The following is an 18,076-nucleotide window of genomic DNA, read 5'->3' on the forward strand; positions in this document are numbered from 1 at the left end:
AACACACAGGTGTTGCTTTACATTTGTAAGGGTGTCAGATTTAGAAAGGTACAAGGTACTTTCATCCTCCCTCTGAATGGTGTATCACTTGTTTACTGATCGTCTGAGGCAGGAAAACTTGGAGAAGAGCAATTGTGATGCAGAATTCCCCCCAAGGCAGCTGCCACATTTGTATTGGCTAGAAATACTGTCATTGGTACTCTTAGTTGCTCTCAGTATGAAGCAGCTGTCAAAGATGATGAAAACGAAAAATGCCACTCTGCTGCTTTCCATTCTCCCTTCAGAGCCCTGTTTCTTTGCCACACGACAGCACTGATGAAAAACTGCATCCTGTAAATAGATAGCACTGCAAAAACCTTGACAACATTGGAGATCACAGCAAGCGTGCTGCTGCACAAGCACCCAGGTCTCTGAGGACCAATTTAAGCACAAAAGGACAAAGAGAACATGATGAGGCATTCCAGCAGCAAAGCTACATGAAAATCAATTTTGAACATGCTGGACCAACAGACCATCATCATAATTTGTCCCTTCTAGTTTCTTCCCTTGGTGTTCCTGATCCTTGACTGTCTGGCTAGGTTACATTTAGGGTTGAGGTTTTGTTTTTTCTTATAAGAGACAAACAAATAATGAATTGTGCAATAGGGTAAGTCTTATTTATAATCAAGCAAAATGTGACTTGAATTGAGAGTCTTTGAAATTACATACATGGTACATTCTGTAAAAATTACACTGATTTTAAATATGATATTGGGAGCATTATGGCAAGTAATGTCAGGTAGCTTTTTGTAAGTTGATGCAGAAATATTTTGCTTTGCTGATAAGTCATCCTTATTTGACTTATGAGCAACAACTTATGTATCTGGACCATGACATGAAACATCAATCTTACATCAGTGTAAAAGTATTAATGGTCAACTTCTCTCTACAAATTGGTTTAGGAGGACTGTTCTGGGATCTTTCTCTACCTTCCTGGATGGTCAGTGATGCAGAGTTAAAGAACAAGTGACAACACAATCTTCTTTATGACAGACAATAATACTTTGGGAGATGTAAGTGAGGGGAAGCAGAAGTCACACAAGATATAATTCCATCTTCTGCAGTTCCACTTCATGATTCTGTTTTGCCACATGCCTACCAGTGGAGATCATTAGGCATAATGATTTCAGCAAGTGTCCCACGAATAATTTTTTACTATGGCATTTCATGGCATTTGATGATTCATTGCAAGTGCTTGATTACACACATTTTGATGAGCTTTTGTCAGTATGCAGGCTCTGGAAAAAAGCACATGCACGGAAAGTAAATACCTCCTCTTGCTCTGATGTTGTTGCTCCAACTTTCACAAGAAAGCCTCATAGTATAAATCCAAGATCAAATTTGGAAATTCAAGCTCCCAAGCTCTGCCTCTCAAAATTTAGAGGTAAGGTTGAAATCCCTTACAACATTCACTGACCTAGGACAATACCAAGATGCATCCCTGGCAAAGCCTGACTGAAGCTGTAAAGTTGCTGGAGAGCACAGAGCCTTCCCACTTTAGGAGAAAACTGTAAGAGTACAGGAGAAATCGCTCCAGGCATTAGCATTACCAATTTACAGTTCAGATATCTTCCTATTTCAAATCCATCACTCACATAACACTATTTAGACATTTCTTAGTCTCAGGGTACTATAAAATCCTCTAGACAGCTTCTTTTTTACAAACACCCACAACCAGCATATGCAAAGTATCATTTTAATGCTACGTAATGGGAACTGAATCTGGTCCCAAATAGAGTGTCAAAACTTGATGGCTGAGTTATCCCCTACTCATCTTGGCAGCAGTCAAAAATAAGCCAGATCCCCAATTTGGGATTTTTTAAATTTATTTGCCTTTTGTTCCATATGGTAATATTACTGAGGCTCAGCCTTAAACCCTCTGCTATCCTGAAGCCAAGGGAATAATTTTTGGGCACTGTTGTATTTCTAACTGCTACAGTATAAGTCCTATTGACAAAGACAAACTAAAATCTTAGATAGAGGTGCAAGAACTAATGCCAGAAGTATTCTGTGGTGAACTGTAGATGATGTTTCTGAAGACCTAGCTGTAATGACAAGATCTGACGCAGACTGGGTATCACTGTTTAAGTAGATTGTTCCCCATTTAGTCAAAGTAGAATTAAATTTCTGTGTATTTACACACCAGATGCTCTGTTAAAAGTGAAAATACATAGAAAAAGAGCTGCAGATAAAGAACAGGGACAGGTGTTACACACACTTCTTGCATATTCCACTTCAGAGGATCTAGGCTTGAATGAGTTTCTCAGCAAAAGAAGACTCTCTGCATCTACTAACATCTACTTTGTAGCTTTTGTGGATGCTGTGGAAGGACTCACTGCACCCAGAAAACAAAGTACTGCAACTTCATCAGTTAGCTAAATAACTGTGTAATTTTTACAAACCTCTATTCAAACACATCACAGCTGCAACTGCAAAATCTCTACTAAAATAGAAGAAAAAAAATAATTTCTTAAAAATTGCAAATCACAACAGTGCCCAGACCAGAAGACAGAAGAGAGAATGCCCCATTTTATCTCAATTAATTTCTAATAGCAAAGTGACACGTGAACAGAAATCCAGTGAGTCATAGCTGAGTAACATGATTTTGTGCAACAGAGGGGAAGAATAATTAAGGAAACCAAGCCACTGTAACATGCAGCACAAAAATTTACATGCGGATGAATTTAGGTCTTTTCAACTGCAACAGCAAGCATTGCTGTTTGGCTAGGTAAGCAGAGAGAAAGAACACAGAATACTAAATTAGGAATAGTCCCTTAAATGATCAGATTGCAGTTTCTCTAGAGGACCATCCTTGTTTACAGCCTTTATTTGAAAATTTTAGTGATGTGGCAAGAGAGCAAGGCACCACCTCTCTCCAGTAATTTTTTACCCAGACTTAATGATCTCTACAGACCAGCAATGCACAAAACTTAGAAATAAATAATTGATGATTTTACAAAGTCTGAGTTGGCTGAGTCATCTCCAATATGCTATTAAAACAGCATCATGAGCTCAGCTGGTATAAAATGCCTAGAAATCCCCAGTTCTTCCTGCAACTGGAGCCTTTTATCTATTCTGATGGAAGAAACAAACAATTCAAGGAAAATCTGAGGAGAAGGTGGGGAGGGGGTTGCACTTTTTAACTGCCTCTTTAGACATCTCCCTCTTTTCCTTCTCTAGTTTGAACAGCTCTAGTCACAACTTTCTGTGCACACCTACAGCTCTTGTGCAGGCAAGGAAAACAAACAACTGTTCCAAAAACAAAGGCAAGCCCCCAGATCAGGACCATTAAGTCAATAGCATTGCTCCTGGGATACTCTTGGGGTTACAGAATAATTACAGATCTTAGCACTGTAGCTAACAGAGTTCCCTTCCCTGATTGTGAGCCTAAATACCATAGCCTCTGTATTCACATTTATGGGGGACACTTTACCTCCAGACTGCATATACCAAAAGGTGTTTGCTGGTTGCAGCATAAAAGAAGCTAAGTCAGCTTCTCCATCTCCCCAAAGTGAGGGGGTGGTCATCTTTGAGCCGTGGGGGTCACTGCACTATCCCAATATAGAGCTATCCCAATGCAGAGCATTTCCAAGCTAGCTTTCTGAGCTATCACCACCAAGCAATAGTGGAAACCAGATTTGTTAAGACATTTAGGCTCTGGCTAAGAGTCCAGAGAAGCCCAGAGTTTCCTGACTCCAAGTTGTGCTACAGAATCATAGAATCACATAATGGCTTGCGTTGGAAAGGGGAAAGGTAGGCCTGAGATCAGCTCGGTTGGTCAAAGCATGGTGCTAATAACAACAAGATCACAGGTTTAATCTCCATAAGCTCCATTCAGTTAAGAGCTGGACTTGATGATCCTCAGGGTCCCTTCCAACTCAGAATATTCTGATTCTGTGAAAAGAAGTCTACCAGCCAACCTTTTCTAGTGTAACCCTGGTCTTAAGTGACGCTAGGTATGACAATTTCAGACAACTTAGTACATCAGGCATGCTTATGTACCTATTTGCAGAAAAATAACATTATCCTGTCCTGGTTTCAGCCAGGATGATTAATTTTTGCAGTAGCCAGGAGTGTGCATGGCTAAAAAACAGTGGTTATTCAATACCACCTGAAATGATTTTCTGGGAACAGGGGTGGGGGTACATAGAAGCAGTCAGGAACTGTCGGGCTCTGCATGGTATCACAGTGAGCATTTGTGTTTTTACACTTTAGTCATTAATATTGTCTCTGCTCCTGTTCATTTTCTTATCTCATTGCTGCTTTCAGTAAATTGTGTTCCACTCATGATTTTTACCTTTTGTGCCTCCAATTCTCCTCCCCTGAGATAGGAGGGAGAAGAAGCAGGGAGTGAGTGAGTGGTGTGTAATTTGGAATGGTTTCAGTGGGAACACTGAATTAGGGAATACCATTCCTAAACCACGACATATCCACATGTAGCTCTCCCCAAAAAATTTTCTACCAGGAAGACAACCATTTAGTAGTCCCATAGCCTGTACTTTCTCATGCTTCTCTGGATACACACACCCCTAAATAATGCAAGAATTCTATAAGGATAGAATTGAAATTGTCAAAAAAATGAAAATAACAATTAAAACAAACAAGCAACAAAACCCTGCTCCAAGGCCAGTTCTTCAATCTGTGGCCTCCTTGAAGCACTATGTGTCAGAGCTGCCAAGAGACAAAGGATGGAGAAAACACCAAGGTAAGAAGTCAAGCTGCAATTCTAGATGCTGGATCAATTTTGCTGCACCACAAAGCCCTGTCTTTATGGATACTCTGGGAGCAAGTTGGTCTATACGACCCAGCAGACAAATGGGCAGAATTTCTAGTTCGGGTCACAAAAGCAGACCAGTAGATGCTCAGCACCAAGCTGTGCATGTCTCCAACTCTGAAGCACAGAGGTGTCCTATCAGCAGTATCAATTTTACTTTCGTGACAGGTCACAGCCACCCTGATGCTGACAACTGAATAGATTGTTCCCAGCACTGTGAAAACAAGGTACCAAGGATGATCTTGTACTATCATTGTTGGTTCTCAAACTCTGGCTTCTTGTTTTTCTCTGTTTCCTACTTTAACACCAAAAAGGTTACAGCTATGAAAATCTGGGTTAGTAAATAAAATATTCTCGCTGAATTTCTTCAGTGAAATTCTGGTTTTGAATAATTAACTGCTTCCATGACAGAAGCCTAAAAAGACTTATTAGGAGTAGCACCCCAGCCCATAACATTTTCACCCTTCTAGCTGGAAAAGGCAAAAGTTCTGGAAGATTACCTCCCAAGGAAAAAACTGTCCAAAAAATCCCACAAACAAACCAACCACACAACAAAACAGACATTTTACATTTGAGAAAAAAGGATAAAGGAGTTCCACCTAATAAGACATCAAAAATCCAGAAAATAAACCAAGAGTAATAACAGTGTGAGCTAAACTTGTGGTTTAAACCAAGATATACCTCTTCAGTGGTATCCTCTATGCTTTCATGGTATCCCACACACCACAGTCATCACTATCTTTATGTCACTATCGTCTTTATCCTATCTTTGTGCTGCCATTTACTAAATGGGCATGAGAATATGCTACTAGTTATCCTATAGAGATAGTATCCACAATTGATTATGCTTTTGTTAGTGTGATGATGGTCATAGATAAGGATGGAGCCAAATGATTGGGACAGCTGGGTACATTTAATAGAAGTCAGTGCTGGCTAATATGTTTGAAAAGATACTATCCAAAAAAAAGATAAATAAGAAAATCCTAAAGTCTGTTTATGGCAACTAATCCTCATCAAATTACTACTAATTAATGATTCAAAATAGGTTAGAACGTCCAGATCCCATTTTATTGGGCAACATTATAAGATTCTCTCTTTTTCCCTGATTCATCTGAAGAAAGGGCTTAGTGAAATTCCTTCTCCTTCTTCAGCCTCTCAAAAAAACTCCAAAGAAAACAAAAACCAAGCAAACAAAAACAAAACAAAGAAAAAATCTAGCATGCAAGCCCTCTGACATAGGGAGAATAGCTGGGGTCTTGACAAAAAAATAATCACTTTTGGAAACATAAATAGCAAAAATACATTAACAACAGCAACTTGTTTATGACTGAGAACTCTGTCCAAGGCAGCACTTTTGGAAAACACCAAAGTAGAGAAAGAAAAAGGAAATAAAATGGTTAAGGAGAAATATTGTGATAATGGCTGTAAGTTCTCCATACCCCTTTCTTAACGACTGTACTTGTCACCTATTGTCCTGCCTTCCCTACTCCACACAGTCTTAGCCACGCCCCCAGTTTTCCCTATTGGTTCCTATACCCTAACCCCACGTGGCCCTGGCCACTCCCTCGGGTTTCCTCTATTAGTTCCTGTACTCCTAACTCCGCCCCTGTACCTCCCCTGTACCCAGAGGTCACTGGGCCTGTGTGCTGTCCCTGCCCCTCTCTGTTTCCCTATAAAGCCCCTTACCCTCTGCCATCTTGCTGTCTATGCTCCACGTGTGTTTATGCACCACATGTGGCTGTGCATGGGAGGCCTTCGCCCTCGAGGCATCTCTGCCTCGGGGAGGTTTGTTGGCCTCTGCTGCACCATGCGAATAAACATTTTCCATGGACACAACGCATAGACCTTCCTCGCTTCTTTTATCATCGCCGGTTGTGGAAGCAGACGAACTAGAGCTAGCTTTATGGCTCCCCGGCCGGTGAGAGCGCAGTGTCCAGCCCTGGGACAGAGGGTTTGGAGCACTGAGGCGCTGAACCGGGCTGGGTAGAGAAGCTCTAGGGTAAAGTCTGCTGCAACATCCTCTAAACCGCAACAAATGGCGCCCAACATGGGGCAGAAGCCACCCTGGAAAGCGTCCCCCTGCAGCCGCAACTGCGGCAGGGGAGTAGTCGCATTTGGGAAGCCATTTCCCCGACGAGAAGCTTGCATTCAGCGAGAAGACCGAAGGGGCGGCCGGTAGCCTCTGGAAAAAAGTCACGCTTTTCAAGGAGGTCGGCCGAACGGCGGTGGACCATCCCGAGTGCTTTTTATTTTGATTCTCTGTGCTTGGTAAGCCCTCTGGAAAGCCCCTTGGGAGGGGAGCCGGTGAAGGCCTGGTCGGCTTAGTACGGGGGTCCCTTTTTTCTTTTTAGTTTGTTCTTTTTGCCTCGGGGTGGGTGGAGGGTTAGAGGTGGCGTCTTGTCGAGGTGAAGGGAGTCGCGCTCCATGTGAAATCTTGACAAGAAAAAACCCACTTCTAACAAGGGGAGACCTAAGTTTTGTGCCCCCATTTTGGGAGAAGTTTTTCTTATAAAATTAGACATATTTTATAAGGAATGGGGAATCAGCTGTTGTGTGGGAAGTTTTTGAGCGCGAGAGATAAAGTAAACTAATCTGTGTTTTGTTTTATTTAGTTATCTGGCAGTGAAAAACCCTTGTTCTCTCCCTAATAAGCACCTTCCCCTGCATGTATCCCCCAACATGGTGCCGGCCATGTGTTGGTGGCACCCCCTCCTCCACCAGCTCGTGCTCCCCCTCTGTCCCTCAGGAGACAGCTGATCGTACGTTTTTCAGCCTCTCCTGTCCCTTTCCCGGGTTAGAACTGATCACTTTAACTCGAGATCCCTGCTAACCTCCTTTCCTGTGCCCCAAACCTCAGCCGAGCTGACTCCACGTGTTTTCCAATATGGCGCCGGCCGCATGGTCAAGCACGCCATGTTGTCTTCTTCCCCTTGAAATTTTCCCGGGCTTGCCGAAGCCCCGCCCCCTGCATTCCTCGTGTTCCGTTGTAGCCCCTCCCCCCGTGTTGGTGAGCGCTCCCTTCAGTTACAAATCCTTCCCCATCTGAGTGTTTCTCTTCGGTGCGGGCCCCTCCTCCCATCCTCTCAGGTGTTCCCTCTCAGCCAGAAGCAGCTATGGCCTGGCCGAGAGCGGAGCCACACCTCCAGTTGCCCACGGCAGGCTCGGAGGAGCTGGTGGGGCTGCACCTCTAGCTCCCCGCGGCAGACACTGCCCCCGGAGCCCGGTGGAGCTGCACCAGAGCAGTCCCTGAAGCTGTGCTGCCGTCTGGCCGTGCTGGAGCCTAGTAAAACTGTTCCAGACCCGGCAGAGCCACAGCAGGGAAGAGCTGTGTGTCACCCAGTGGAGCTGTGCTGCGTCCAAAGTTTTCTCCCTCTCCTAAGCTGCAAAAGACTTCAGCGACAGCCCCGTTTGCTGCAAACCCTGCCTTCATCTTAGCAGCCCCAGCAAAAGAAAAACAAACTACAAACATGACTGCAGTCCGAAAATTCAGCCTCTACTGAATTCCAACATCAAAATCAGCCAGCTGCATCATCGTTTTCCCCATACTCACAGCAAAACTAATTTTTTCATTGCTTTACAGTATGTTGTTTTACCATTTTCCTGTTGTTTAAAAGTTTGCTATGAAAGTTTTTAAGAAAAGTCTTTCCCTCTTTAATTTAGTAAAAAATGGGGAAATATTGTGATAATGGCTGCAAGTTCCCCACACCCCTTTCTTAACGACTGTACTTGTCACCTATTGTCCTGCCTTCCCTACTCCACACAGTCCTAGCCACGCCCCCAGTTTTCCCTATTGGTTCCTATACCCTAACCCCACGTGGCCCTGGCCACTCCCTCGGGTTTCCCCTATTAGTTCCTGTACTCCTAACTCCGCCCCTGTACCTCCCCTGTACCCAGAGGTCACTGGGCCTGTGTGCTGTCCCTGCCCCTCTCTGTTTCCCTATAAAGCCCCTTACCCTCCGCCATCTTGCTGTCTATGCTCCACGTGTGTTTATGCACCACATGTGGCTGTGCATGTGAGGCCTTCGCCCTCGAGGCATCTCTGCCTCGGGGAGGTCGTTGGCCTCTGCTGCACCATGCGAATAAGCATCTTCCATGGACACAACGCATAGACCTTCCTCGCCTCTTTTATCATCGCCGGTTGTGGAAGCAGACGGACCAGAGCTAGCCTTATGGCTCCCCGGCCGGTGAGAGCGCAGTGTCCAGCCCTGGGACAGAGGGTTTGGAGCACTGAGGCGCTGAACCGGGCTGGGTAGAGAAGCTCTAGGGTAAAGTCTGCTGCAACATCCTCCAAACCGCAACAGAGAAAAACCTGGTTCCTGGAGATACTTTTCCGAGTGCCTAGGGGAAAAATATTACATTTTTAAAAATTAGCTACCATTTTTCAAACAGTCTTTTTCTATATCCTGACAGTTTCTTGGTGCAAGATGTGCACTGCCAGAGCTATCCTATTTTCCAGTGCTTCTGATGGGAAAAGATATTATGCTATAATCAATCTAACAATCTTATATCCTGTATTTATAATGGACCCAGAATGCTACAAAAATAATTGAACTAGTTTTTTAACTTCAAGTCTTCTATTACTACCCGTGCCTAGCAGCAAAGAGATTTGAACACTTTACTGAGTAATAACATGAAAACTCAAAGAAAAACTTTCCAACATACTGTCAAGTTTTATCAGGCATTGAATGATTAAAGTTCAGTTCAGACTGTGGTTAGCTGAGGCAATCTTCTGGACCTGATTTATCAGAGGTAGGGGCGTTTAGCCTCTACATATTAAAATACTGCATTGAAATAGAACCTGGTGGAATGTAGAAAGACCGAACTAAGCTAAACAAACCTCATTAAGGGGACCAGAATTTACATATCTTCCAAATATAACTGGTAGCTCAAATTTTTCCTAGGAAATTGTTTAAGACTTATTCTTAACATAATGGTTACCTTGATAAGGAAAAACAGATCAGCAACACTACCCAAAACCCTAATGTTGCAAGAAAGCCTAAGTCAGCATTTTTCTATATTTAACACACAAAAGAAAAACAAGTCATCCATCTACCTTAATATTAATTGACCTCTAATTAGCCCTGAATACATATCCATGCTAGATTTTCATTTTGGTGCCTTTCACATAGGCAGAGTCACCCTCCTCTCCCAAGTCCTGGTCTTCCTTTGAATAAGAGTTTTTTGAAGAGGGTCTTCATACCACAGACCCTATCTGAGCAATTACAACATCTACACGAATGTCTTTATTTGCAAGACAACTAATTTAAGTCTAATGCATTTAAATGCTACATAGAAGCAACACTTTCAGGTCCCTTTGTTTGTTTCTTAAACATCCATGGGCATTTCAGGTTCGCATTTATTCAGAGCTCTTACATAAACAATCTGAAATGGCTGTGATTTTGTGTCACACCTTGTTTGCTGTGGCTTTATAAAAGCACTGATGGAAGTTTATTATGAATATGTTTAATCTGATTCTTTTTTGTCCCTAACAGCTCTAGTAGACAAGATTGTTAACTCCCAACTACTCTAACTACTTTTCTCTGTAGCTATACTTGCTGAAAGACTGTTCACCTGTATGAGTTCAACAGATACAATTCACACAAATAATGTTAACATTGGACCTAATTTCTAACGTCTCTAAAGAAATAAGGCCTTAGCTCAACCAAGATTTCTGATGGAAACAGGATGATGCCCCTTTCATATCATTTTTTTATGACTACCTGGTATTTAAAAGTCTAATTTCTGTGTATTCATATATCATTTAGTTCAATTCTTGTATGCTTAAAAAAATAAAACAAACAAAAAAACCCCAATCACAGACAGGAAACCCAAACAGATAAAAACAAAACCCCCACAAATATACAGCAGATCAATATGTTGTTTATTCTGACACAAAGTAAAAATGTTCCTAAAGAACACTTAGGGGCATTTTTTACATCATGGAAAAAAGATCAAAAACCAACCCGAAACAAACAACTAAAGTTTTTTGGTTTTTTTTTTTTTTTTAATGCTTTTCTGGCTTTTTAGCCTCAGGAGATGCAATTCACTGTTCCTTTCTGAAATAAAGTACAAGTCCATCGACTGCAACATGAAAATTTCCAAGAACTCATTTGCTCAAGAACACATTTTGGGTGTTTACTAGGTGCTTGAGCTAATGGAAAAATAAGTTTGGAACAGTGAAATTCAATTTGGCAATTAAGGATCTATCATATCTATTCCTATAAAGATGCTGATGCCTCAGTAGAACTGATATACTTAGGGAAGTAAGGTAATAGAAACACTTCTAATTTGAGGCAGAATTTCACTCTAAAGTTTTATAGCAGCCCATGTGTTAACCTATTTCTTTCATTAGTAGATATTAAAGTACTTCACAAAAGAGATCAGTCCTGTTAACCTCAGCTTCCAGGTGGGGAAAGTGATTCACAATGAAATATTTGTTTTGTCCAACAGGATATGGTTTGGCCCTCCCACACACCAAGGCACTCCCTACCACATTGTAGTCTTTCTTTTTTTGCTTTCTTGGCTACAACCTTGATGTCAAATTCATGTAGGGAGGTAATACATGCAGGAACTCTATAGAAACCAACTGCAGCTCAAATTTGTGGTGCAGTGGAATCAGAGCCTTTAGGAACCAAGTTTTCTAGTTTTTACATAATATAATTTACATAAATAATATAAAGTTATCAAGAGCATATTAGAAGCTAACAAAGAGTACACATCATCTCCCATATCTCTTACAAAAAAAAACCCATCTGATTTTATCTTGTGAGAAGTGTCTTCATTCTTCATACTCTGGTGTTGTGTCTAATGCCATGCGGAAATGCACAGTAAGGGTGTCATGTTTGTGCATGCTTGTGACAGTGCATTGTCAGACAGCCCTCAGGAGACACCTTTGCCTCTTGGGTGCCACAGATGTACAGGGAACAAAACAAAGAGCAGCAGATATTGTCATTCAAAGGGTGCACTTATGCAACTGCTTGCAACACTCTTGAAAAAGGCTTTGATATTGCCTTGAGGTTAGAGAACGAATTAAATACTATAAAAGGCAACTGCAGAGAAGTATCTAGCAGTTCTTTCTTCTAAAAGTCCATATTACCCTCACAGAAATTTTCCATGTAGACACATCTTAGGTTCTGTTGGTGAAAAAGCTATTGAAGAATGGTCAATAAAAGCAAGTTTCTTCTGTTAGTCAAAAAACATCCATGTACATTAGCCCGTTCAATTTCCAGTCTTTACAGACACAACAAATACAAGCTTCTTTGGAAAGGCAGGGAGATTAAACAGTGTTTATGATAATTGTTAAGTGTTTCTTGACAAAATACTTTAGTGTGATGATAATTTGTGGTAGAAAACAAAGGCAAACCCCATTGTTACATTAGCTAAAACACACTGCCTCGCCAGTTACAGCTCTGAGAGCCATCAGCCACTACACTTATTTCAAAAAGGACTGTTAGGAACCTCTGTTGGAAAATGCCTCATTTCATTCAAGTTACTCTGCAAATCAAGTCCCTGATGTTCAAAAGCATGAATGAACCCGGATACAGCCCAAGCAAGAACATCTCATTCTCAGCCTGCTTCCAAATATAAGTACCTGTCTTCTTTGAAGTCCTGTTCTAAGAAGTGAGCAGGAAATTCCTGTGGAAAGGTTAGCACTCTGGTGAACTCATGAAACACTGATGGTTTCTGTGGCTTGCTGAGACCACAGGCACTTCCAAATAATCACATCATGACTGATGACTGTGCTATGGTTATTAGCAATCCAATATTAAAATACTTATTCTGGAAAGGGATAATTTTGCTGTTTCATGCTGTCAAATGAACCTGTAGGTGGGCAATGATATTTCACTGGGGGCTGAAGCTGAACGAAAGTGGAATTAAGCTAAATGCTAAATTCAGCAGTATCATAGGAAACCAGGGTCTCTGAAACCAAGACAGATGAATCTTGCAGTGACTAAGTATTGGATTATCAGCCTGAATGCTTCACCAATTTCATCTGTTTTACCGGTATTATGTAAGGAAAGTCTCACTGCTCAGTTTCTGGCAGTCAAGGTGCTGCGTAATCAGGCCAGGCTGTATAGATAGCAATGAAATTGTCTTATTAATATGGCATGCAGATTTCAAGGGACAAAATATTAATTTAAAGTACCCTGTCTTTTTCTTTGGGGGAAGGCTACCTAGCCTGCAGTATATGGGGCATCACACAATTTTACCTTTTCTGTTGCAGTGTTAGGAGGTCAATTTGCCACTGCCACTTCTACTAACCTATCTCCAAATCAGAAATGAATTAACAGAGCTATGAGGATAGAGTTAGCAGAACGTTCGCTAGTAGTTTCAGTGAGGTTAATTGACAGGAGATTTTAAAACCAATTTTGACAGCAAGACAAGTTGAAACAAGTGACTGTCCTGGCTCTGTTTTCTCTGTGCTTGTAAAAGTGTCAGACACAATGTTCCACAACAAGGAGAGAGGTGGTGGAGATGGCAAGCTGCTCCTTCCCCAAGCACATCGGGGTGGTATATGGAAATGTCTACCCAGGCACAGGACAAATAGAAAGGAAGCCATGAAAGCTAAAAGCAAACACATCCCAGCAAATTACTCTCTCATTGCAGGACAGCCACTCCTGGAGAGCACAGGAACAGGATGTGTCTGCTGGTATCTGGGCACAGCTCATTCACCTGGCAACAAAACATGTTTCAGGCTTCTAACAGTAGGAATGCAATGACTCCAATTTTTGCCAGGTAATGGCTTCCTAGAAGGGGGAAAAAAAAAAGAACAAAAAAATAAAGGGGGGGTGTTTCTTGCTGTTTTTAAATCCACTACACTTTTTTTTTTTTTTTACTTTTTTAAATAAGAATGCTTTATAGATGAACATGGGAAATGCCTTACAAGAAAAGAGTTGTTTGCAGGATGATTGCTCTGCTCTTCCCCAGCAGAGTTGTTTGCAGAGAAGAGTGCCTGCGAACACAAGCAAGCTGTAAATTTATATCACACTTTGCCAGACTAGAATTCAATCTGAGTACACTGTCAAAGGAGGGCTGATGGCAGGCAAGTAATTAATTCCCTATTTCAGGCTGTTTGCTTCCAAGAAGTCCATTTCATGGGATAGTTAACAGATCCTCTCATGATAAGGATGACTGCTCAAAGCACTTAGGCTGATGTTGTTTTAATATCAAATCTATATTGAGGTGGTTGACACAAGTAGTGCCATACAAAGTAGCTTACAAAGGCTAGTGGAGTGGAACAAGATATGAAAACTAGTATCAACATTCCTCTGTTTCTGAAAGGCTAATGAAATCTCTTGATGCTGTTCGTATTTCTTAAATACAATGTTTCACACAGAATTTTAGTTACAGCACTGTAACTATGCTTGCTGATTTATTTGCTGGGTAAAGACTTCACTTTGAAATTATTCTTTCAATTCTTGTAGCCCTTGCACACCTAACATATTCTCAGTAACATTTATGTGGTATAAGATTATTACACTTTATTTCCATGAGGGAAAACCATCTGAAGAGGGGAAAATAAATCCCTTGATATGACCAGTTTAGTGCATATGTCCTGATTTTATGTGGTATGTAATTTTTTATATAATAAATATTTATAATGTAAGGAAATTAAATATTATACAAAGCTTCTACAAAGTTGATATTTTCAAGCATTAATGATGAAAATCAAAGACAGTTCAAACAATTCTTAAACAGAACTTTTCCTCCCATTTTCCAAATGTGCTTTTGACTTGGGGCCATCACATTTGAACTCATCATGGCTGTTTTCACAACCATTTCTGGAAAATCTTTTCTTTCTCCTGCCTTGAAGGTCCTTTAAACTTCAATTCCGTTTGGATCCTTTGAATTCTTTTCCAGGCCACTAGGTATCTAACCATAGTAGAACTCTCATAATGTGTGGTTTGTCCTAATTATCAGAAGTCGTGCGTATTGTAATAGTTGACTCAAGAACCACCTAACTTTAACAGAATAAAAAAAATATTAGCTCAATTAATTTGGTTTTAAGTTCTTTTAAGCCTTTATTTTCACAAAGATATACACACACAGTCCTATGTCACTTGGTCAATAGAGCATGAGTCACTTGCTGTTGTGCTGCTCACACTTTCACCCTCTACTTGCATTAGCAATTAAAAAGTATTAATTGAGCATGTGGATTGCACTGAAGGTCAAGATGCATTTTAACACATACCTAGCTATTTCTTAGGAGCAACCACCGAATTGTACCACCACCATGGTATCTGTATGTCTAGTGAAAACATACGTTGATTGCTTTCATCGTTGCATCAACTATCTACAAACTACACTCTTCTGTCACCGTGGAAGAGGGACAGTGCAGAAACCCAAAGTGTCAATGGTGGCTTTGGTTAAAGTGTATGGAGATAAGTACATCTCATCTCAAAATAATTATTAGGTTTTGTCAGTTTCCCTGAATTTTGAGAGATCATTCACAAAGTGACTCAGCCAAATATTATTTGGGGTCTTTCAAGTACATGGCAGTTTGTCCATGAACAAATTTCCAAATTCTCCCATATATCTAAAATGCTGTGTTTGTAGCCTAGTAAGTTTAGTGTCAAAATTGCGTTCTCTCCACACCCCCCACCACACCCTGTGAATTGAGTAGGGAACAACAGTTTTAAGTTTCAAATCTGCAAATGCCTCCTGAACCAAAAATCTAATTCTGGGCATGGTAATTAGTTGGGGGATACCTGTGTTTGTCAGCCAAGTATTCACAATATTAACCTGTTTGCAATTCCACTTAGCATGTTCATTGAACAGAAAAGCATCAAATCCATAACATGCAATTCCCTGCAACTACTGCTTATCCCAGTAGTTTTATAGCAGCCCATGTGTCAACCTATTTCTTTCATTAGTAGATATTAAAGTACTTCACAAAAGAGATCAGTCCTGTTAACCTCAGCTTCCAGGTGGGGAAAGTGATTCACAATGAAATATCCCAGTGATGACCAGTAGAAAGGAGTGAATTCAGATCTGTTCTGTTGAGTTCTGACAAAAACATCAAGGTGGGTAAAAAAAAAGTGGAGGAGGAAGAAAAAAGAAGTTGTGTATGGGAAAAAAGTTTATACAGTCACAAGAGGGACATATGGTCATGACAGGTGAGCCACATGCATGCAACTAGATGTAAATTAGTTGGTCTGTTAAACTCAGGGAAGGGGAAAAAAATCTGCATACACACTGAATACTTCTACCTTACACCAGGGTCAAACCAAAACTGATGACAAATGTCAGCACTCACATGAGATATCGAGCAACAACTCTAAAATGCCTAAGAGAGGCCATGCCTTTTTCTTCTTCCACCTCAGATCACATGAGCTTACATCCTTATAGGAATCCCAGCAGGCAAGTGCCACATTGGAGCTCCACTGGAACTAAGGTAATGGTGGTGGACGACTGTTAAACAGCTTCCAAAACCTACATTAGTGAAACTATGATGACATTCTTACATTCCAAAAAAGTTCATGGCCTGAGTTAAGTTGGAATATAGTTCTCTGTGGCTATCAGTCTGAACTTGTCACAACTCCTTCACAGCAACTATAGGAACTGAATCACAAAGCATCTGGGGGAAAGCAGAATCCCAAAAAAGCCAGTGAATCATCCTACAGTGTCCTGTTACTTCAGGGGGCGAGCACTATTCCCAGTACTCATGACAGTGAGCAAGCCTGACTTGTCCACCTGATTTTTCCAACACTGAACTTGGAAACCTGCAAGAAATCTTACTCATGATTGTGGGCTTAGGGACTGGTAGAACTGATACAAAAACTGTTGGATTTTAGGAGCAACAGTCATCAGAACTAAGTAATGCATGCAGTGAATTTATTGTTTAATAAATTTTTATGTTCTCTAGTTAGCTTGGGAAGTTCCCACAGGAACCTAGGGGACCTTCTGCACCTGCTTCAAGGGGCTTGATATTAACCTTGTGTTTAATAATTTTTTTAAAGTATCTAAATGAACAAAAGCAACAAAACAACACTTTTATCTGTGTTTCAGGAGTAGCGGTTGATACATGTTTTCATCCTACATGCTGTATTTCTTCAGAATATATCCAGTTGTCAGACTCTGAAGAAATTAAGAAAAATTAAATTATGAAAAAAAAAGACTTTTCATGTAAATATAATAGATCTTGTCCAATAACTCACTATTATAGCACTACTTCTCTCCTTACTGATATTCTGGTACTGACAATGTAGGGCAAATTAAGAGAACTAAGGCTTTCTGCAGACAGAATCATACAGAGTTTGACTGAAGCTTCAGCAGGACACTAAAGAAGCTCCTCTAGAAAATAAAAAAATATATATAACCATAATAGACATTTAAAAAGAATACATCTCCCAGTCATATTATCTTCCTTCACAAGTGAAGTCTGCAGAACAATTTATGAACACTAGCCTATTGCCACTCCTACTTGCTTTCTGAATTTCTTCTTCAGAGATGACCTGAGTGACAGGAAACACAAACTGCATATGACCCTTTTGAATGTAGAAAGCATCAGCAGCAACCAGGCCCCTTTACTCTATCCACCAAAAGAAGCCAAGACATGACCTTGATGTTGCAAGTTTCTAATTAATACTCAAAAAACCACTGTTATATATACACACCCAATCAAAAATATGAAAATTAAGAAGATTTTCCAGCTGTAAAGCTAAAATATCAAGCTTCTCACAGCTGGGCTGAGTGGATTTGAGAAACCCTTAGAGTCAGCATTAACCATCACTGATGCACAAGCACAGCAGAGTCTGGAGATATTTGTGCTTAATTTGTGATTAAAGGCTTGCAACTCATAAAATAGAAAGAGGAAAAAAAGAAATAAAGCTTGTCTGCAGACAAACAGATTCCAGCCTACCTGCTTTTAGTACTTCTGTCCATAACTCTGGAAAGCTGGTGCTTTTCTGTGCCGATGAAACTATCATTGAATTGATTGTCTCAGTTGCTAAGGAAACCAAAGGGATGATGCTAATGGATATTATTTATGACACTGGAAACCTTAGAAAACATTTGCCATAAAAAGATGGTGCCGCAAGTTAGTTAAAAGCTGCATTGTGTTTTAGCACAGAAAAGAGAGGTAAGATTTTTTCCTTTCTGCCTTCCCTCTGACATTTTATTTTTTATCAGATACTAATAGCTTTATGCTTGGTTTGACTGTCAGCACCACTTTATGGTCATGTTTCTAGCTTTATTTCAAAACACAGAAGTTAGCTCAAGCACATTCATTCTAATTCTAAGCAGTGGAGTCCAGGATTTTTT

The 18,076-nt window shown here is 40.7% G+C and overlaps 1 long non-coding RNA gene across 1 annotated transcript in view; it reads right to left on the reverse strand.

Moving 5' to 3' along the window:
• LOC146441439 (uncharacterized) overlaps window positions 1-17,752 on the reverse strand; it is a 66,408-nt gene extending 48,656 nt beyond the window's left edge. The window contains exon 1 of the long non-coding RNA XR_014850444.1: window positions 17,676-17,752. This is a non-coding gene — a long non-coding RNA (uncharacterized LOC146441439). The remainder of the gene's footprint in view (window positions 1-17,675) is intronic.
• Between the last annotated feature and the right edge of the window lie 324 nt (window positions 17,753-18,076).

The sequence above is a fragment of the Lichenostomus cassidix genome, chromosome 2 (assembly GCF_008360975.1).
Source record: "Lichenostomus cassidix isolate B80296 chromosome 2, HeHo_3.0, whole genome shotgun sequence".
NCBI classification, from domain to species: Eukaryota; Metazoa; Chordata; class Aves; order Passeriformes; family Meliphagidae; genus Lichenostomus; species Lichenostomus cassidix.